The 22,049-nt window shown below is 42.9% G+C and overlaps 1 non-coding gene and 1 pseudogene across 1 annotated transcript; one reads left to right on the top strand and one right to left on the bottom strand.

Annotated features, from left to right (window-relative positions):
• The first annotated feature begins 17,631 nt into the window (after nucleotides 1–17,631).
• Nucleotides 17,632–17,750, top strand: LOC136859418 (5S ribosomal RNA; annotated as a pseudogene).
• A 728-nt stretch (nucleotides 17,751–18,478) lies between these two features.
• Nucleotides 18,479–18,551, bottom strand: TRNAS-CGA (transfer RNA serine (anticodon CGA)). Its single transcript has one exon. It is a non-coding gene; the product is annotated as a tRNA-Ser (tRNA).
• Between the last annotated feature and the right edge of the window lie 3,498 nt (nucleotides 18,552–22,049).

The raw sequence follows: 22,049 nt of genomic DNA, 5'->3' as shown, positions 1-22,049 counted from the left end.
TAACGGCATTGTGTCGGAGCGCAGGCATGGTAATAAGGTCTAGCAATTGAAGCTCATTAAATAACACCAGTCGGCTCCACCCAACCTACCCTTCCATTTTGTAGAAAAGCCTTGAGGCAGTGATGTAGACATTACAGGATAGAATGATTGAGGATATTAAATTACAAGAAAGCTCGATACATCAAACTGATGAATAACAGATGTTACTGAGACTGCTATGAACAGTTACGGTAGCTTCCAGCGCTCGTATAGTTTATTGTCGATATTATTGTGAACCCGTCTCTCTTGGAGGTCAAGGAAATACAACGTTGTTCACATCGTTGAAGAAGCCACGCAATGTCTTGTTTGCATACTCAATGTAAGCTGATAATAGCGCATATTTATTTATTCATTCATTTAGTTAGTTAGCTAGTTAGTTAGCACTGCAAAACTCGCGCGAGGGACAATAGTCAACCACAGTTAGTCTATATACAGGGTGGTCGAAAATAACGTGAACCGAGTATATGAGCGTTAGAGCTTCAATCGTATTGATAAGTAATTTGAAAAAAAAAAAAAACGTCGATATCTCGCGCTGTTGTCATTTCATCAGTTGTTGAAGTTAGCCAATCAGATCGCTTCGCGGGCGAATTCAAATGGGCTTTACAAGGCGGTGTTGTTAAATCTTCATGTGGCTTAGTCAGGCTAGAGAACCATGCCGCTAAATGAATATCAATATGGCTTCAGCCAATGCCAGTGTCCTTGTTCAAGTCCCTCCCCTGGAGCAGTTTATTTTTGCTATTGGCGCTACCGTAACCATAACATTTAAGCTCTGTACGAAACACGTTTGGAAAAGTTAAATCTGTCCATTTCACCATTTTTCTATTGCACAGTTTTCTTCTAGATGTCGTTCTTTGGTTTTCTTGGCAGTTTTTGGTTCGGAGCCAGAGTCGACATTATATGGCCGAATGTAAGAGACTCCTTGTACTGTTCTCAAGAGGGATGTCATGAGTGTGATTTCTCACGTGCCTAGACGAAACATGATCAGTGTTAAAAGTCTGGCATTACTTTTCTCCTTCTTAGAGCATCGCCAACCCTGATCACCAGTAAATTTCACTTTCCTGTAATGTCTGAATATTAAATTTTTATAAAGTACGAGTGTCTGACCCCTTTCACTGCACATTAGTTTTACACTGTTCTCCATTTCAGTATCACTCTCCTACACATCTAACAGGATTTTTCAGTACATCTGTCAGCAATAGATTCACCTCTGCTATGCACTTCTCTGCCACCAGGTACAAGCTAGCCGGACGTAAAAGGCAAGTTGCGGAATTTGGGCAGGGGGATTAGTGGACACTTCCTCGACCTTTTCTGAATTGCGGAGTTCGTGTCCGTCCCAGGCATCACTGAAGAGGCGTACTAGGGAAATGTGGAGTGAGGTAGTTTTTCCTCACTGAGCCAGAAGTTGCTATTACATTTCAGTCTGCTAAGGCCACTGAAATGCCCGCATCAGGTGACCCTATCATTAACATGTTCACACCATTCATAACAGGGACTGGCTGCATAAGGAATGGTATTACTAGCATCGCTCATACCTCAGTCACTTTCATATCGTCTAAGCCAAGGATGAGACTGAAACAGGTCGGTGACTGTAACACATTTGTTCTAGCCTACACCAGAAGACATAGTGTACTGGAATCAGTAGGTCTTGCCAGCAAAGGCCTAACTTAGCTTACAAACTCTAATGCTCTGGTCTTCACGACAGTGTCAGAGTAACATCCTGCCTAGTAGCGAACCTTGTGATTTAGCATGATGTTATTTTATAGCGGCGTTTGAATAGATGCAAGAAATACTTACTGGCTTTAAAATTTGGAATGTCAACCGAGAGAGTTTCTTCGACCACTTCTTTAAATGCCAGTTCTGAATTCAACATTTCGGGATTTGGTGTGCATATGCTCGCGAATCGAATGTTTTAGCGTCCCACTTCTCTCCAGCGCCTTTACTATTTGCCTCCAGAGGACACGAACATTCGTATGGCAGACTACGTTTTTGAAACGTAAGGAAGTATGAATATAAAGAGCATTGTTTTACAAATGGCCATAGTAATTTCGGTCGCAGTAATGCCTAGGGTTGCCATGATTCTAGAAGCAATTACGGACTTCTTTTCCCCGTTCCGAAAACTAATAAGATCCGACCTCGGAAATTATGTTTATTTATTTATTTATTTATTTATTTATGTATTTATTTATTTATTTATTTATTTATTTATTTATTTATTTATTTATTTATTTATTTATAAAGTGGCAAAGTTAGGGCTCTTGGCCCTCTCTTGGACTTAACCACATACAAGTTTTAGTCTTTTACAGCATTAATTTAACATATCTTGGTAATCACTTACGGTTTATGAGAGAAGATAAGACGAGTAAGTCGGATAAAGATTAACAATAATACAATTAAGATTACTATTGATGAAAAAATCATGAGATAAATAGAGATTGGACAATAACAGGAAGATATCTAATTAATAAGTAAATTATATACCTACTAACTAGCTTAGAGGAAAACTTATTCTAATATGGGACCAAAAGAAATTAACTGAATATTACTATGATACAATCTGAGTTCACTAAAAACCATGTTACTGTGTTATCTATTTCTAGGAATAGTGCATAGTCTTAAATGAGAAGAGTAAAAAACGTAAATGGGATAGCCTAAGATATCTAATACGTAATTTTTGGTTTTCATTCGCACGTCATTCCCCCATACATTCTTTCGAGTCAATCATAGGTACTCTGGAGGAATTTACGGTAGGCTGTTTTAAAAGTCCTAGACGAGCAAGACTTTTTAATATCTACCGGGATCGTATTCCAGTAACCTGTTATGTTTCCGCGAAAGGAAAGTGCGCGTTCAGTATTGGACGCTATAGCCGACAGAGTTCGGGCATTACGCATTCCTCGGAATAAATTCCTTCACTGAGAGAGAACGTCCTTCCACAGAACTTAACCACGTACTGTTTAGCATATGACAGCCATCCTATTGTTTCATTCTCAACATTTCTTGATATGACATTTCCGAGAAATGAAACACTACAATGCGCACGTGTGGGTAGCCAAAGACCGCACAGTAAGTGGAGCGCGGCTATGTCCTAGCTACTCACAGGCATCTTCAGGCCCCATGACCTGCACTACGAGAACTATTCCATAAAGGAGGTGCCAATCTGAATGGCACTGTTCCCAAGAACGCGGTCTCTATTTCGGCTGAGGTAGATGATAATAATGTTATTGGCTTTACGTCCTACTGACTACTTTTACCGTTTTCGGAGACACCGAGGTGCCGGAATTTAGCCCTGCAGGAGTTATTTTATGTGCCAGTAAATCTGTCGACACGAGCCTGGCGTATTTGAGCATCTTTAAATACCACCGGTCTGAGCCAGGATCGAATCTGCCCCTTTGGGTCACAAGACCAGTGCCTCAACCGTTTGAGCCACTCAGCGTAGCAAAGGGGTAGATGAGAATTGAGGGTATTTAAAGGAGACATTTCAATGTCGGCGTCTCCGAAAACCGTGAAAGAAGTTGATGGGCTGAACAATCACGATGGTACGGCTGCAATGAGTTACCAGGTTTGTGTCTTCTGAGATTGCACCCTAATGTCTATATTGAGGGGAAGGGCACAAGAAACCGCATTTACACTTTATATCGCACATAGGAAAAGTTTCCACAATTACGTATCTTTTTCTATAACATTGCAGACCAAAAGAAGCGTAACACTTGGAAAAAATATTTGCCTAAAATAGTTCGGTTTTACAAATACGTTCATTATAATTTGTTTTTATTAATTTTTATCTTTATTATAATTCATGCCAGACTTCTTGGCTGAAACAGTCAACATTGTTGTCTTCGGTTCAAAGGGTTCCGGTTTCGATTCCCGCTCGGGTGGGCATTTTAACCACACCTGGTTAACTCCTCCGACTTGGGGACTGGGTGGTGGTTTTTGTCCTTATACACACGTCTTCGTTTTCACACAACAGACAACACTACCAACCACTACAGAAACAAACAATACTGAACACATCTGTCCACATAGGATTGGTGTCCAGAAGGCCATCCGGTCATAAAACAGCGCCAAGACCACTTGTACGACACGATTTGTACCCGTGACTCTATCAGGATGTGGGAAAACCACTAGAAGGAAATGTCTTGATTGTATTATTTATTTATTTATTTATGTATTTATTTATTTATTTATTTATTTATTTATTTATTTATTTATTTATTTATTTATTTATTTATTTATTTATTTATTTATTTATTTATTTATTTATTTATTTATTTATTTATTTATTTATTTATTTATTTATTTATAACTTTGGTTTCAATAAATTCATATTGTTTGAAAACATCCTAGTGACACGCTTTCTTTTTGGTGACAGTGTATCTAAAAATCTATACTGTCGCGATGAATACTTTAGGTGATAAAACAGGGCGAGTTGTCCGTGCGGTTAGAGGCGCGCGGCTGTGAGCTTGCATCCGGGAGATAGTGGATTCGAATCCCACTGTCGATAGCCCTGAAGATGGTTTTCCGTGGTTTCCCATTTTCACACTAGGCAAATGCTGGGGCTGTACATTAATTAAGGCCACGGCCGCTTCCTTCCAACTCCTAGCCTTTCCTATCCCATCGTCGCCATAAGACCTATCTGTGTCGGTGCGACGTAAAGCCAGTAGCAAGAAAAGAATTAGCTGATAAATGAAAGGCCAAACAATACGTACATTATTATTATTATTATTATTATTATTATTATTATTATTATTATTATTATTATTATTATTATTATTATTATTATTAATCATTTACTACATAGAGAGGCATCGTTGTTCCTAATATAACACAATAAAGCGAGTTTACAGCTTTACGAGACTGTTACTATCGTTCTCATAGCCGCTCAGTTTTACTTGCCGTCTAAACCATGGGTAACCCTTTTTCGAAACACACAAATCTCGCGTGTATGGACTGATGTTCAAACCGGGACTGTCGAGGTGAAAGGTTGATTACCATGCCGGCCAAAAGTGAGACTTCATGACTAGACCTCGGATTTTAGGCAACAACCTATTTTATTCCCTTTTTATTCCCTAAGAGATACCCTAGTCCGCCTCTGTGATGTAGTGGTTAGTGTGATTAGCTGCCACCTCCAGAGGTCCGGATTCGACTCCAATCGCTGCCATGAAATTTGAAAAGTGGTATGAGGGCTGGAACGGTGTCCACTCAGCCCCGGGAGGTCAGCTGAGTAGAGGGGTTCGATTCCTTTCTCAGCCATCCTCGAAGTGGTTTTCCGTGGTTTCCCTGTTCTCCTCCAGGTAAATGCTGAGATAGTACCTAACTTAAGGCAACGGACACTTCCCTCTTTCTTGTCTATCCCTTCCAATCGTCCCATCCCTCACAAGGCCCCTGTTCAGCATAGCAGGTAAGGCCACCTGGACGAGGTACTGGTCCTCATCCCCAGTTTTATCCCCTGACCGAAAGTTGTGCTCTTCAGAACACTGCCAATGAGGCGGTAGAGGGGTATCCCTCGCTGAGTCCAAGGAAAAAACCAACCCTGGAGGGTAAACGAATTAAGAAAGAAAATTAAAGCTGTCTGAAAGATATTTTAGAACCTATTTTTTTCACATTTCAGTATCTATTTTTGGGTACCTACTATAATAACATTTTAATCGCCTAAAAATCCGAGGCCTATTAATGATTATATCCTGTCCGCCGTGCCTGTACGAACCCACTGAGTGGATGGAGCTTCTTGTTTGAAGACATTCCTCCAGTAAATTGCGAAGACTAATGTGGTGTCGGGGAACACAGAGTAAGTAGATATTATGGTGAGATGACAGGAGATAGGCCGGCTCACAGAGCGACCCGGAAACCGAGCTACAGTCATAATGGATGTTGGTTCCTCATCTTCGTTCTAATCAATCTCACAGCTCATTTGATATCATCTGTTTCGGCTCTGGACAAGACTGCTCAGAGATCGTAGTTCTCTCGCCAAGTGCACATGAGATTTCATCATATAAGTGGCTTGTGAAGGAAGTTATTGCTCAGGAATAAATCATGCTTCCGAGATAACGAAGTATGACATTGAGAGGAATAACTTGACACAGAGGAATACTGTTAGAAAACCCTCTTTTAACGTGGTTGCCTCTCAATGAAATTGCCCGATATTATCTCTAGCAACATAGAATGCTTGCATTAGTCGCAAATATGATCCATTAAACTTGCTTTCTGAGTGATGATAGTGGTACGTTCCCACGCGGGGTCGTCTCAAGGGGTATGCAAATGTATCGTATTTGTTTTCAGTGAGCGGTTCCGGAATGAGTTCAGCCTGCCCATCTTCAATAACATATTGTTTTGATTTAGTGTTTTGGTCTACCACTACACAGTCCCCTTGACCGACTCCTGCCAGGTCGGGATGTTGATGGTACTTACATTAGGCTATTGTTACGATGAGGTCGCCACTCCCAAAGGTATTTTAGGGCTACTGACAGCAATTATTCATACATGAGAGACAAACGCTGATAGTAGTGTACTCATACTATTCCCCAAGTTCTAGTCTGCCTCTTCCGCAATCTCCATAGTTCCGAAGTCCATCTTCTCCGCTGGATGAGGTCTTCACTCGTAACCCTGAGCTGGTACCCTTACCAAATGCTACATACCGGGTCAGTGTGCTTTGGGACATAATTTGTACCTCCCATTGACTAGGTATGTAAAAATGCTAACTTATACTGCATTGCTCTTTTTTAAAGTTTTTGTTTCGACATCCACTCATTCATGTCCAGTTTTTCGGTAGCAGACTATATAGAACAAAATAGTAATTGTTGGATTAATAATACTCGTATAATATATAGCGATGCTAGGCAATGAAAACCTCGTAATTCTACTCACGAGAACCACGTTTCTCTTGTAACGGCTTGCCGCGTTGCCGGAGAAGGCAACAGAAGACTCGAGTGGTCGAATAATTGGGCTATCCTTAAGCAATGAAAATTCCAGGAATAGTTCTCCTCTGTAAACTTTACTCCGAAGGACGTATCCCTTGCCCAGCCACGATTATGTATAATACATTACTGTTATTTTTTGCAAGTTGCTTTACGTCGTGCCGTCACAGGCAGGTCTTACGGCGACGATGGAACAGGAAGGAGGTAGGAGTTGGAAGGAAGCGGCCGTGGCCTTAATTAAGGTACAGCCGCAGCATTTACCTGGTGTGAAAATGGGAAACCACTGAAAACCATCTTCAGGGCTGCCGACAGTGGGGTTCGAACCCACTATCTCCCGAATACTGGACATTGGCCGCAATTAAGCGACTGCAGCTATCGAGCTCGGTATTACTGGTATGATTGGGGAAGAGAGTGGTGTAGTGTCATAGCCGCTTGCATGTCATTCTTGGTGTTGCTGGGGTGGAATTTTCAACTGAAAATCCCGTGGTGTCAGGAAGGGCATGCGACCTTAAATCAGGTGACGATGATGATGATGATGTTGATGATGATTGTTGATATTATTTGTCATCCAGCAACAAGCATTTCTTATTTTTGGTATAATCGCAATATACTCGTACTTCGGGGTACGAAAGTAAAACAAATGGATTGGGGGGTTTGAATACCACTGACGAAGCAGATATGGCAGTGTATTTACCTGTATATTAAATTTTATGTAGCAAAGGTAACTCCATAAAATCTTTACTATGAAGTTTCAAGCCACAGCTCCCCCTAGCGACTTCTCACTACTGTTTGAAGCTGGCGATTCTCCCGGTATCTATATACAGCTCTTGCAGGAAAATTGTATATTAAAAATAATGAATAAATTAGTGCATAGTAGCCTACGGTATATGACCCTATGTAAGTAACTGTTAAGGTACTCACAAGTAATGTTCGCAAGAAAAATCGAGTTCATTTCGCTATCCCTCAGGGAAACGAAAGTGCCTTGTCACTTCTCTGCCAACTGTATTCATAGTTTTATAAACTCAGCGTTGACTTCGGATGTTGCAGCAAAACTTTCTGAATTATTTAAGGCGGTTATCATTTCCTGGCGGCTTGGCGGAATTAGATCATCGTCCTGCCACATTAAGAATTCCTGCTTATTTAAAGAATCTGTATATTGATGGAATTACAAATAGCCTATATAAAGCAGAATGCCTGTCTGTCTGTCCATTTCTTATACAAATTTATACCGTTTCACCAATTTGAACCATTTTTTTTATACCTGTCCTTTAGGACCCTGCGGGTAACCCTGTATACAAACAGTCCTCTCCATTCCCTCGATTTATGCCCTTTGGTACATTAGCATAGGCTAATATAGGCGAAATATCGTATTTGTAGCACAAGGACGAGACAAAGCTCATTTTAAGCCTCACGACGCGAATAACAAAACTTGCTGTGACCGGGACACCGCGTTTTAAGGCCCTAAAACTATCCGTTTTTGAGGTAGTGGCACCACGCTAGCTCTCCTGAGGAATCGTATGAAGAAATGACCGGCTATAACCATGCCAATGTCACCTGAAGGATTCTACAGTAGAATACAGGCCCGGTGTTCAAAGTAGACACGTGCGAGGCCAAGGAGAGATTCTGTTACGTTTTAAACTCTTGGCTAACGTTAATGTACCGAGATGCTTACGGCTTCTGGATCCACACTTGCATATTCTTATCAGCATAATGAAATGATTGTGAATAGCACCAAAAATATTTTGAAACTCATACTGTAGGCATCGTTAATCTACCGAGATACTCTTACCCCCTGTGGGTGGGGGCTGTAGAATAACACCTACGGTGTCCCCTGCTTGTCGTATGAGGCGACTAAAAAGAGTCCCCAGGGGCTCTGAACTTTGGAGTGTGGGTTGGTGACCGCGGGGCGCTTAGCTGAGTCCTGGCATTGCTTCCACTTACTTGTGCCAGGCTCCTCACTTTCATCTATCCTATCCGAACTCTCTTGGTCAACTCTCGTTCTTTTCCGACCTCGACTGTGTTACGTATGGAGGCTTAGGGAGACTTTCATTTCCACGCCCTTCGTGGCCCTTCTCTTCCCTTGGCCGATACCTTCATTTTCGAAGTGTCGGACCCCTTCAGTATTTTCTCTCTGATTGTGTTATACAGAGGATGGTTGCCCAGTTGTACTTCCTCTTAAAACAATAATCACCACCACCATCACCACGATATATTCTTACGGTTACTGGATCCACATTTCCATACTCTTATTCGATAATGATTGCATCGAAGTATTACTTTCGCTATTTACAAGGCCGAAAAATAGAAGGAATTCTCCCGTCACACACATTAATGTATGAATAGAAGTTTTTATTCTGCGTTGTCGCAATTCGTTGCCTCAGTCTTATTTGACCTTCTTCTCTCTTCGATCATTTCTATTTTAATTATTTCCATATGATCCTGTGACCTATCTTTTGAAGTATATACAATGTAATTCGACAAGATATGTGCTATGTTACAAGCGGTCCCGCAGTGTAGAGGTAGCGTGCCTGTCTCTTACCCGGAGACCTCGGGTTCGATTCCCGTCCAGATCAGGGATCTTTATCTGCATCTGAAGGCTGGTTCGAGGTCCATTCCGCCTACGTGATTACAATTGAGGAGATAACTGACGGTGAGGTAGCGGCACCGGTCTAGATAGCCAAGATAACGGCCGAGGGGATTCATCGTGCTGACCACACGACACCTCGTAATCTGCAGGCCTTCGGGCTGATAAGCGGTCACTTGGTAGCTCGTGGCCCTTCGGGACTGTTGCGCCATAGGGTTTAGTATAAGTTCAGTCCGGATGTTTAGCGAGTAACAAGTTAAACGGCAAACTAATGTGGGTAGTAGGAAGTGTCGCCTATCCTGCTCTTCCGTAACGTAACTAGACTAACATAACTTCTAGGGGTTCTAATAGGCCTAGCCCCTACTGTTTATACAAGTCTTGTAGCAGAACTGTTGTGCGGGCTAGTATTTATTATTTATTTAGCGTATGGCAAAGCAACTAAAAACAGGAACACAAAAAATACACAAAATATACACACACAAAAATACAATATATACAGAACAAGAATGTTGGTAGGATTCACATTCACAGAGCAATGTTCAATTGAGCCAGTCAAACTAGGAAAGGAGGTTCAGCGTCAATGATATCCTGGAATGGTCCATCGTATTTTCTTAGCGTATTTTCTTCACGATGTGCTCCACAGTCTGTGAAGGAGCTCCACAGTCACAGGCAGGAGAATCCCGTAGTCCCCACTTATATAACATGGCGTTAACTCTGGCATAGCCTGTTCTTAAGCGGTTTAGTTTAGCCCACTGATGTCTTTTTAGATGGAATCCTGGTAGGGCAGTAGTAGGGTCTTTGACCATTTGATGTTCTATAGGTGCATAATTTCAGCTTTCACGCCATTTTTCTTTGATGTTGAAGTCAGTTACGCCATACCATATTGGGTTCCTTGAGCTAAGACGAGTTGGTGGTAGGTTTTTAATGACCTCAAGAATTGGGAGGTCTTGGAGATGGTTAGGATGGTGTAATTTTTTCTCCACTCACGTACTGTTGCTTCCTGTCCTCTTAGTTCTGGTGGAGGTATGTTGCTGATGGTTTGTAACCAGGGTATTGGGGTGGATTTTAATGTGCAAGTTACGATTCTCATGCATTCATTCAGGTGAAGATCGATCTTTTTGTGTGAGCGCTACTGTCCACACTGGAGCTCAGTCTTCAGGTGAGGGCGGTTGTGCGCAATGAGGTTGCATCAGCTCCCCATGAAGTCCAGCTAGTTGCTTCATGATGGGCTAGTGTATATTTGTTATTCGCTTCAGTTTGTATTCTGACCTATAAATGCCTAAACATTCAATCTCTGGTTATAAGGTGAGTCTGGTAATCTCTGAAAAACAGTGATAAAATCCCGATCATTTGGATATCTTCAGGAATCGAACCTGGGACCTCTTGGAGCCTTTGTAATCGTTAGACCGAGCGAAGTCAGGTACAACAGCTAGTGTTCTTATGAAAATGAAATGGCGTCTGGCTTTTAGTGCCGGGAGTGTCCGAGGACATGTTCGGCTCGCCAGGAGCAGGTCTTTTGAATTGACCCCCGTAGGCAACCTGCGCGTCGTGATGAGGATGAAATGATGATGAAGACAACACATACACCAGCCCCCTTGCCAGCGAAATTAACCAATGATGGTTACAATTCCCGACCCTGCCGGGAATCGAAGCCGGGACCCCTGTGGCCAAAGGCCAGCACGCTAACCATTTAGCCATGGAGCCGGACAGTGTTCTTATAAATGTGTGAGACGATGTCATCGTCCCGTGAGAGGAGTCGGCCTTGTAAAGGACGCTGCCGCTGACAGGGTATCTTCATTACACCTTGTTAATAATGCTGGAAGAATAACCGGAAGTGGCCATCAACAGGGATGCTTCATCTGTATTCATGTAGGCTTGGTATTTCTGAATACCACTGAACCGAGCCGCTCCTCGTGCCAACACTCTTTGTTCCGGTGCTGGCAAGCGCCACGAGTTTGACAGGACATGTCCTCTGAGTATTTCAGATGGTGAGGTGCTACAAGAACGAGTCAGCTAAGGATTTGGAAATTTCTTAACTCAGGAATCAGTCATCTCCAAGAACTTCCAGACAATTGATTTGTAGTCTCTGAAGAACAGTGATAAAAGCCCGATCACTTGGATATCTTCAGGAATCGAACCCGGGACCCATTGGACCAACGCCCAGCACGCTAACCATGGAACCGGACATTACACCATGTGTATTCACAGGGCAGTCGGAAACAACGTGAACCACGTATGTGAGCGTGAGAGGACCCCCTGTGGGTGGGAGCTGTACAATAACACCCACAGAATCCCCTGTCTGTCGTAAGAGGCGACTAAAAGGGGCCCCAGGGTCTCTGAACTTGTGTGCGTGAATTGGCGACCACGGGTCCCTGAATTTTGGCATTGCTTCCACCTACTTGTGTCAGGCTCCTCACCTTCATCTAGCCTATCCGACCTTCCTTGGTCGACTCTTGTTCTTTTCCAACCCTGACGTTATTACGTGGCGGTAGAATAAAACACACGGTATTCCCTGCCTGTTGTAAGAGGCGACTAATAGGGGCCCCAGGGGCTCTGAACTTTGGAGAGTGGTTGGCAACCAGGGGACCCTTAGGTGAGTCCTGGGATTGTTTCCACTTACTTGTGCCAGGCTCCTCACTTTCATCTATCCTATCCGACCTGCCTTCGTCAAATCTTGTTCTTTTCAGACCCCGACAGTATTACGTATGGAGGCCTAGGGAGTCTTTCATTTTCTCGCCCGTCGTGGTCCTTCTCTTCCTTTGGCCGATACCTTCATTTTTCGAAGTGTTGGATCCCTTCCATTTTTCTCTCTGATTAGCGTTATATAGAGGATGCATGCCTAATTGTCCGACTCATTGGCTGAATGGTCAGTCTTGAAGCTTTCGGTTCAGAGGGTCTCAGGTTCGATTCACGGCCGGGTCGGGGATTTTAATCGCCTCTGATTAATTCTTCTGGCCTGGGTACTGCGTGTTTGTGTTTGTCCTAACACTTTCTCCTTCATGTTCATACAACACACTACACTACCAATCACTACAGAAACACGCAATAGTGATTACATCCCACCATAGAGGGTTGACGTCAAGAAGGGCGTTCGGTCGTAAAACAGAGCCAAATTCACATGTGCGACGCAGTTCGCACCCGCGACCGCACAGGTGTGGGAACAGCGGCAGAAAAAGGAAGAAAGATAAAAAAAGAGGATGTTTCCCTAATTGTACTTCCTCTCAAAACAATAATCACCACGACCACCACTCCCACCTGAGAGTTAGAGGGTTGGTCATACTAATAAATAATTTGAAATATATACTGTAATTTGATATCCCGCGCTGCTGTCATTTTATCAGCTGCTGAAGTTAGCCAATCCGATCGCTTCGCGGGCGAATTCAAATAGGGATTGCGAGGCGGTGTTGCTAAATGTACACGTGGCTTAAGGGCACCAATCGAAGAAAAAAACTTGGTCAGGGTTGGAACGAACACGGACCTGCGAGGTGACAGGATCGCGCCACACACCAGTTGAAACTGACGGTGTGTTTGTGTTCGATGCTGATATCTCGGAATGGCTCTCAAGACGGTCTTAAGCCATGTGTAGACTTAACAACACCGTTTCGGAAAATACTTCAGTTGATAAAACGACGTGAGATATCGAATTGAAAAATGTAAATCCACAACCTGTTTCCAGTCATTCGACCCGTCAGGAATGGAAAAATGAAGCCCCCACCTAGCGGCGAGGATAGTAACTGTGCCGCCTGCCGAAGCATGTCGCACTCCTCTGGGGCAATGATTAATGACTGACAGATGAAATGAAATGTTAGTGGAGAGTGTTGCTGGAATGAAATATGGCAAGGAAAGTTGGAGTACTCGCCTTGTCCAGCACAAATCCCACATGGTGTGAACGGGATTTGAACCATGGAACCCAGCGGTGTCGGGCCAGCAATTATTTATCGGTATGACCCTCTTATGTGTTTCAGACCTTCCTGTATATGAATAATTAAAAGTAGAATTTTGTTTGTACATTTCAAACTTTAGCCTCGTACATAGCGCTCTTATCTCGGATTAGATATTTTTAAAAGTGGAATGAGTTCCAGTTCATTTTTTTTTTTTTTTTTTACAATTTTGCTTTATGTCATATCGGCACAAGTAGGTCTTATGGCGACGATGGGATAGGAAAGGTCTAGTAGTGGGAAGAAAGTGGCCGTGGCTTTAATTAAGGTCAGCCCCAGCATTTGCCTGGCGTGAAAATGGGAAACCACGGAAAACCATCTTCAGGGCTGCAGACAGTGGGGTTCGAACCCACTATCTCCCGGATGCAGGCTCACAACTGCGCGCCTCTAACCGCATGGCCAACTCGCCCGTTTTTTTTGTTTTCTGTCTGTTGATTTGTTTGTTTGTTTGTGTGTTTGTTTGTTTTTGTTTTGTTTGTTTGTTTGTTTGTTTGTTTGTTTTTTGTTTGTTTGTTTCTTATATCACGGAAAGACGGCTCACATATTATCTTGAAACTTAATGTATACGTATGAGATCAGGTATAGCCACGTTATGCACTAGGCTGTATGTTCATTGATTACTATACAGTAGCGTAGCAATATTAATGGAGTCTAAAGAGGAAATGCACCGAGTGAGTTGGCTGCGCGGTTTGGGTCACGTAGCTGTCATCTTGCATTCGGGAGATAGCGGGTTCGAACCCCAGTATCGCCAGCGCTGGTTTTCCGTGGTTTCTCATTTTCACACCTGGTTGTACCTTAATTAATGCCACTGCCGCTTCCTTCCCAGTTGTAGCCCCTACCTATCATCGTCACCCTAAGAAATATTTATGTCAGTCCAACGTAATATAAATTGTAGTTTTTTAAAGAGAAAATATCAAATTTATCCGTAAATATTAGCTGTATCTAAAAACTGAAAATAATACAAGTTGCAAACAATACATTTCAGAACGGTGCCGTATTTACTTTTCTTTCTTTCTTTCTTTCTTTCTTTCTTTCTTTCTTTCTTTCTTGATCCGTTTACCCTCCAAGGTTGGTTTTTCCCTCGGACTCAGCGTGGGATTTTGGGTTCGGGGATACTACTGAGAAGAAGGACAAGTACATAGCCTAGGCAGCTTCACCTGCTATGCTGAACAGGGGCTTTGTGTGGAATGGGAATGGGAATGGTAATATCGGAAGGGATAGACAAGGAAAAGGGAAGGATGTGGCCGTGGTCTTAAGTATCATCCCGGCATTTGCCTGGAGGGGAAATGGGAAACCATGGAAAACCGCTGAGGTGGGAATAGAACCTACCTCTACTCAGTTGACCTTCCGAGGCTAAGTGGACCGCGTTCCAGCCCTCATACCACATTTCATATTTCGTGGCAGAGCCGGGAATCGAATCCGGACTTCCGGGGGATGACAGCTAATCACACTAACCACTACTCCACAGAGGCGGACGTCCGTATTGAGTTACACTTCTCAAATATTAATTTTTAAAATAATTTATGTGTCAAGGACCCACCTCTTCAATACAACTTAAACTAAGGACTAAAATTGAGTGTTGAATTTACTCATATATTAAAAAAATCAGAATATGTTTCAACACTTATTGGGCCAATTTAAATTTAAAGACACATCTTAAAACCTACACGAATACATAAAATTACGATACAAATGATGATTGATAAAGAACATGGCTGCTTAAAAAGTTATTTTGAAATGCAACTTGAATCTTAAAATACCTTATTTTTTCAGACTTAGCAAAAGTTGGCAATATTGTTATGGAACATTCCGGTCATAAAGCTGGTCCGGATATTTAAGAGGCTAAGTTTGGGGGTGGGACTCATCTTGTTCATACGTCGTGGTAGACATAACTTATTTTATTTTTCCTGCGAGTCGCATTATGTTTCCTGCAGCAGTGTCCGAATGCAACCAGCTCAACAGAGCACCTTGCCGTGTTGCTTGATTGGTAGGCACTACAGGTAGTTTCTGCTGAATGTAAAATGGATTAGAAGACAAAAGAATAAGCAATATACAATTGAAATACACACCTTCTTGCTATTCTATTGTCAACTCTTCTGTGTTGATTTAGTTCGTACATCCGGGAAGGTTGCGTTTACATTGCTACATTAGGCGGAGAGCGGCCACGCACTGATTTATAAGCGAGGTAAATCCACTTTACGGTTCATGGAAATTCACTGATAATTCTAAGGGCGGTGTCGCACTAAGCTACCATGGCATTGACACCAACTGCGATGCCACGGCGCTCCAGGTACCGGTAAAGTCGCCACATAGAGTGTCAGAGAAGCTACCACCTTTGACGCCGGTCCAGCGAACAACAGATTTAAAATAGGTGTTGATGAGATGGTAGCAGTAATTGTATAGGAAACAAAAGTTTTAAAAAAATGTATCGGAACAATTTTTTGACGTAAGTATGCCATGCGAATGGAGGGATTTCAAATAAAGATAGTTCTTTCAATCAACTGTGTGGAATTGAGCTTCCATGGGTTAGGCGGCCTCTCACGCGGGGTTCCGTGGTTCAAATCCAGCCACTCCATTTGTGATTTGTGCTGGTCAAAGCGGAGACGTAATAAGTTTTTTCCGGGTACTCAGGTTTTCCCTGCCATCATTCATTCCAGTAAAAAAATGTCGTATGGCTTTTAGTGCCGGGATATCCCAGGACGGGTTCGGCTCGCCAGGTGCAGGTCTTTCTAGATGACTCCCGTAGGCGACCTGCGTGTCGTGATGAGGATGACATGATGATGAAGACAACACATACACCCAGCCCCCGTGCCGTAGGAATTAACGAATTAAGGTTAAAATCCCCGACCCGGCCGGGAATCGAACCCGGGACCCTCTGAACCGAAGGCCAGTACGCTGACCGTTCAGCCAACGAGTCGGACTTCATTCCAGTCAACACTCTCCAATACCATTTCGTTTCATCTGTCAGTCATTAACGATTTCCCCAGAGAAGTTCGACAGGCTTCGGCAGCCGGCAAAATTCCTTTCCCCGCCGCTAGGTGAAGGCTTTACTCATTCAGTTCCTTGCCCGGTCGAATGACTGGAAACAGGTTGTGTAGAGAAGACATCCGGCAGTCGCACTCACGACCCTGCAGATGTGGGGGAATTCGGCAGCAGAAGAAGAAAGAAGGAATAAAATATTGAATGAAATAGGCTACTGTAGTTTTATATAATCCTTGAAATGCTCGCTTCGAGGCCAAACGGCGTTTTCGCACTTACATTGTTGTCTCTCCCTGTAGAGTCTGCTCCGTTCGGCGATGGTAAGTGACGCTAGGCTCCATGGCTTAATGTTCAGCTTAGTGGCCTTCGGTTTAAAGGATTGCAGGTTCGATCTCTGGCCGGGACACGGATTTTAACTGTGTATGGTTCATTTCTCTGCCTCGGGAACTGGGTGTTTGTGTTCGTCTCATGTGTATAGGCCTAAGTTCATATAATCAAGTCGTTTCACGATTAACAAAAGTAGTTAATGAACGGTCTAATAGACTTAATGTCGAATTTTTTTAAATGGAACGTTTTTGGAATGGCCGCGGACTGCTTTTTTCTAACGGTCGTTTCCTGAAATTGCGCTTCTATAAATTTGTCATATGCCTCGACATCGTCAATTTTTTAAACTATTTTTTAACTCTGTCTGTACTCCAACAGGATTCACTACAATTCACTATATTGCAGTAGAATTCATCCACGGTATCCTCTGCTTGTCAAGGACTACTGGAAAGTGTCCCTGGAGGCTCACATCTTGGGAGCGTGGATTGGTGACCACGGGGCTCTTAGCTGAATCGTGGCATTGCTTCCACTTACTCGTGACAGGTTCCTAACTTTCATTTATTATATCCGAAATTTCTTGGTCAACTCTTGTTCTCTTCCTATCCCGACGGTAATAGATCTGTGAGGCCTAAGGAGTCTTTCGTTTTCACACCCTTAGTGGACCTTCGCTTCATTTTGCCGACACCTTCACTCTTCGAAGGATCGGACATCGTACATTATATCCTTCTATTTTATTGTCAATAGAGGATGGTTACCGAGTTGTACTTTCTCTTGATAGAATAATAACCACAACCATCAGTTTCACCATGTTCTGCGGAAAAAAAAATGTCTCATTAATGCGTTGGCTATGTACCCTCAAGCCAACGGCCATACCATGTTGAATACACCGGTTCTCGTCCGTTCACTCCAGTTAGGCAACATTAGGGGTGGTCGGTACTTGGATGGGTGACCGCTTGGGAACACCACTTGCCATTGACTGAGTTCCCATTTAGGTGCTGCCTGACCGAGGCGGTAAATGCGCGCTCGGCTCACATGGAGGGACATGGATTCGCTTCCCCGTCAGGAAGTCGAATAATTCAAGAAACTAGATTTCCAGTTCCGAAGGTGCACATGCCCCTGAGGTTCACTCTGCCTACACCAAAAATGAGTAGCAGGTTCATTCCTGGGGGCAAAGGCTGCCGATCGTCTTTCGATCAATGCGTGATTTAAATTAATCATTTGTTGGCCATAGCGTTGTGCATTAACGGTTTCGCCGGGCTTCGAGAGTTCATAATACACAATACCGCTATCAGAGCGCGCACTGGCTTTCACATTGAAACCACTCTACGCCATCAAGTGCCGAGGTTACGGATAGTGGAAGCCTTAACCGTTCACGCTTCTTAGGGCCTATATGGCTTGTACGGAATGACTTCGCTTTTCATACACTCTCAAACTAGACTGGCCGCCCGGAACTTTCGTGAAGTGCACCGATTTCTCTTCGTGACTTTGGATATCTTCGAGAACTGTTATTCCTGGCCTCTTGCTCTACATACAGAGTGGTTGGAAACAACGTGAACCGGGTATGTGAGCGTTAGAGGGTTGGCCATCCTGACAAATAATGTGAAAGAAATACTTAGATCGAAACCGACTTTCAACCTATTAGGTCGTGTTACGTACATTTAGTACGTCTTGAAGAGATGTTAAGTACAGAACAAAAATGGCCAACCAGACACCAGTGGGATCCGAACCCACAACCTCCCGATTTCGCGTCGGTTGCTCTACCAATTGAGCTATGGTGTCTGGTTGGCCATTTTTGTTCTGTACTTAACATCTCTTCAAGACGTACTAAATGTACGTAACACGACCTAATAGGTTGAAAGTCGGTTTCGATTACAATGCGGTCGTGAAAATTCAATATTCAAATACTTAGATATTTCTTACCGTTATCATGCTATCCGCTGCTGAAATTAAGCAATCGGATCACTTCGCGTAATTTAAATGGGCTTCGCGAAGTGGTGTTGTTAAATCTGTACTTTGCATAAGATCGGCTTGAGAGCACCATTCAAAGAATAAAACTTCGCCAGGGGGCAGGTTTGAACACAGTCCTCCGAGTTGACGGGATCGCGCCGGAGCAAGTCCGCTACGGTGGCACCGGCTGAAGCCAACGGTGTGGTTGTGTTTGATGGTGATTTCTCGGCGTGGCTTTCAAGCTCTCAAGTCACGTGCAGATTTGGCAACACTGCCGCGCAAAGCCTATTTGAATTCGCCCGCGAAGCGACCTCATCGGCCAACTTCAGCAGCTGATAAAATGACACCCGTGCGAGATACTGAATTATTTCTTTCAAATAATTTATCAGAGTGACCAACCCTCTAACGCTGATAAACCCGGTTGATGTTGTTTCCGACCACCCTGTATATGCATGCCCAACTTGACTGTACCGTGTGCGGATTGTATCTTATAACGTTTTCAATTTATTTTCGTTTTGCTGATCTTTAAAGCTGACCTCCCGATTTATAAGATGTATTCACGTCAGAAAGAAACAGTACTTGTGGGTGCATCCGTGTTGGACTGGTAGACTTGATTTCTGGCTCTATTTAATGTTCATTCATTCAACACTGTCTACATGTAACGCTGTCGCCTAGGTGGGAGATTCCCTGCCAGTTGTTTATTTATTTATTTATTTATTTATTATTTAATGTATTTTATTTATTTATTTATTTATTTATTTATTTATTTATTTATTTATTTATTTATTTATTTATTTATTTATTTATTTATTTATTTATTTATTTATTTATTTATTTATTTTATGCCTTTGTATGTGGCGAAGTTAAGGCTCACGGTCCTCTCTTACACTTAACCACTACGTACAGTACATAATCCCACACTTTGATAAAATAACATTAACAGTCCCTAGGAGCTACCTAAATTTATGGAGTACCGGTAATATTATAACAGATTATAATTGTTATTTTTAATGATTAATATTATCTAGCCTATCTACATCACCTAACAATAGTTCTAAATCATGCTTGCACTCATACACACTAACATTCACACACGCTGATCACGTATTTAAGAGGAAATCTCGACAAGACCGTTTAAATGAGACTGTTGAAGTGCTATTACGTATACTGACAGGGAGTGTGTTCCATAGCCTTGCCCCAAACACTTGGAAAGAGTGGCTGTATACATTTTTTTCTTAATCGATTTCAGAGAAATTTATTATAGATTTCCTTTGGTAAATTATTCGAATCCCTAATTTCTCCTCCTATACCAGCCGTATGCATAAGGTTTTGCCGGGTTTTGTGGTAAAGAAAACACATAATTTTCAAGGGAAAATCTTGTTTGTTTATTCAAAATATTGACCATCGGCTTTCTAGACCCTTCGCCCATCTTTCAGGTAAGTCATGAATACCATGCAAGGGAAACTGCTTGTCTTTTGCAGCAAACCATTCATCGAGCCATTTTCCAACTTCCTCGAAATTGTTGAAGTGCTGCTCTGCGAGTGCGTATCCCATTGATGCGAAGACGTGATAGATGGTGCCAGGTCGGGGCAGTACGGCGGGTGCGGAAGGATGTCCCATCCAAGCGATTTCAAGGTGTCTTTCACTTGTTTTTCTGTGTGAGACGGCGAATTGTCGTGTAACAAAATCACTTTGTCATGTCTTCTGGCCCATTCCGGTCATCTTTCGATAAATGCGTGATTTAAATTAATCATTTGTTGGCGATAGTGTTGTGCATTAACGGTTTCGCCGGGCTTCAAGAGTTCATAATACACAATACTGCTACCAAAGCGCGCACTGTATTTCACATTGAAATCAAAACGAATAAATTGTCGAAACTATATCTGACATGTTCTAATCGACGGAGCGTGTTCACCATAAGTTTCTGCCAGCAAACGGTGACTTTCCACAGTCCTTTTCTTTTGATTAAACAAGAAAAGCAATTCGTGCCGCAAATGTTCTTTTTCAGGCACAAACGTTGACATGATCACTGACCGATACAACATAGACGCTAGCGTTTGGCGGGCTCGACTTGTGTGTGTTGGTAGATTAATGTCAGACGAACAAACTGACGAATGTATCAAATTCATACGCTGCGTACTGTTCGCTGGCGCCATCTATTAGTGAAACGGAAGTAAACTTATGCATACACCTAGTAATCGAACATTTGCTCCAACTTACAGTCTTAAATTACAACTTTATCTTCATATCCTTATCCTTCTTCTCCTTCTGATTAGTGTTAATAGAGGATGGTTGCCCAGTGGTACTTTCTCTTAGAACAATAACTACCACCACCACTATATTTCCTCTCTTTGCATATGCATTTCCCCTTACAGCCCTTCGGTTCCATCATATTATAAAATTGATATCACCGAGCTCGATAGCTGCAGTCGCTGCAATGGCCAGTATTCGGGAGATAGTAGGTTCGAACCCCACTGTCGGCAGCCCTGAAAATGGTTTTCCGTGGTTTCCCATTTCCACACCAGGCAAATGCTGGGGCTGTACCTTAATCAAGGCCACGGCCGCTTTCTTCCCATTCCTAGCCCTTCCTTGTCCCATCGTCGCCATAAAACCTACCTGTGTCGGTGCGACGTAAAGCATCTAGCAAAATTGATCTCTGTAGATTACGGGCCTCGTACGAAAAAGGATCACTGCCCTAACCAGTTCCAAGAGGCACGCGGAGTGAAGCCGCTCTCACAGATGTAGAGTATTATATATGCAGACGGTGACTAATTGCACTCTATCTGTAATACCGCACTTAACATTTATAAATATACCGAGTGCTATAAATTTTAGACTTAGGGAGCTCTTGACGTGCTGCCCACACTTTCACAGCCTGTCCTCTGTTCACTTATCAACGGGGCATCTCGCTCATCAGTCCATCTTGCTTTTGATTTCCAACTTTATCTTCATATTCGGGGTGCGGGCCAAGTGTTGGTATTATTTGTGGCGATTATGGGAGTGTTTAAGATGTGGGGTGTGAGTGTACTGATAGCGGGAGTTTGGAGGATAGGGGAGAGCGCTGAGACACCATTGCAAGCCTCCTATGTAAGGCAAAGCAGTACAGTGCCCTTGTCTTTTATAATTGCGAGATAGTGAGTTCGAACCTCACTGTCGACAGTCCTGGAGATGGTTTCCTGTGGTTTCCCATTATTACACCAGACAAATGCTGGGGCTGTAGGGCTGTACCTTAATTAAGACCACGGACGGTTCCTTCCCACTCCCAGCCCTTTTCTGTCACATCGTCGTCATAGGACCTATCTGTGTCGGTGCGACATAAAGCACATTTCT

Source organism: Anabrus simplex, chromosome 1 (genome assembly GCF_040414725.1).
Source record: "Anabrus simplex isolate iqAnaSimp1 chromosome 1, ASM4041472v1, whole genome shotgun sequence".
Lineage (NCBI taxonomy): Eukaryota > Metazoa > Arthropoda > Insecta > Orthoptera > Tettigoniidae > Anabrus > Anabrus simplex.
Note: the sequence above shows the minus strand (reverse complement) of the source record. Positions and strands in the feature narration are given on the sequence as shown.